General features: G+C 45.1%; 1 pseudogene; it reads right to left on the minus strand.

Moving 5' to 3' along the window:
- Positions 1 to 943: 943 nt before the first annotated feature.
- Positions 944 to 1,094, minus strand: LOC123928004 (annotated as a pseudogene).

Genomic DNA, 1,094 nt, shown 5'->3' on the forward strand with positions numbered 1-1,094 from the left:
GTAGAGATTTTGCAAATCTGGGACTCAGGCAGTCATTTATTTTTGAGCTCTTTCTACTTCCTGGGGTACTACAAGCTAGCGGGGCAAGACTCTTCCACCTCATGGAATATTCAAAATACTAACCTCTTCCTAGTCTTTGAAAATCTCCCATTTACAGGGTCTGCCTTGTTCCTTTTACCGATTGCCTCGAAGGAACTTTCTCCATCTTCTCTCTTCTACAGGAATTCTGCTTCTAACTATGACAGACTTGCTTATTTAAGAGACCATCCCTGGGGGGCCTGGGTGGTTCAGTGAGTTAAGCCTCTGCCTTTGGCTCAGGTCATGATCTCAGGGCCCTGGGATCCCGTGCTACATCGGGCTCTCTGCTCAGTGGGGAGCCTGCTTCTCCCCTCTCTCTGCCTGCCTCTCTGCCCACGTGTGACATCTCTCTGTGTGTCAAATAAATCAATAAAATCTAAAAAAAAAAAAAAAAAAAAGACCATCCCTCTTTCTGAGAACACTTTGACAAACCAGGCAAGAAAAGAAGAATTTCTGTTTGAAGGCACTGAAAGTTTCCCAAGAGGGTTGCCTGGGGTGCTCAGTTGGTTAAACACCTGTCTCTTAATCTTGTGTCAGGTCTTGATCTCAGGGTCAGGGGTTTGAGTCCCACGTTGGGCTCCACACTGGCCTTGGAGACTACTTAAAAAAAAAAAATTCCACGTGAGAATTTCAAGGAACAAATCCCAGAGAGAAAGGAAGTACAGGGAGATGAGCCTGTCATTCAGCATTGCTTTTCCCTTTGATGGGTTTGCTGATTAATTGGCAACCAAGAGAATAACTGATCAATTGAATTCTCCACCTTTACCTTTCCTCCCCCTTACCACTCCACTCTTCCTAAAAGTTAAATAACAATCCCTTTCTCCTCCACATAAATATTTCAGTGGCTTCCCATTCCCTCAGAATAAAGTGCAAGCTCTTACCACAGTTTAAGGAACCCTCTCAGATCTGACACGTGCCTACATTTCCAGCTTCCCTTCTCACTACTACCTCTCAATTAGCAATAATCGCGCCTCGGATAAACCTCATTGGCTACGATGCTGCCACTGCGCAAAGCT

This window comes from Meles meles, chromosome 1 (assembly GCF_922984935.1).
Source record: "Meles meles chromosome 1, mMelMel3.1 paternal haplotype, whole genome shotgun sequence".
NCBI classification, from domain to species: domain Eukaryota; kingdom Metazoa; phylum Chordata; class Mammalia; order Carnivora; family Mustelidae; genus Meles; species Meles meles.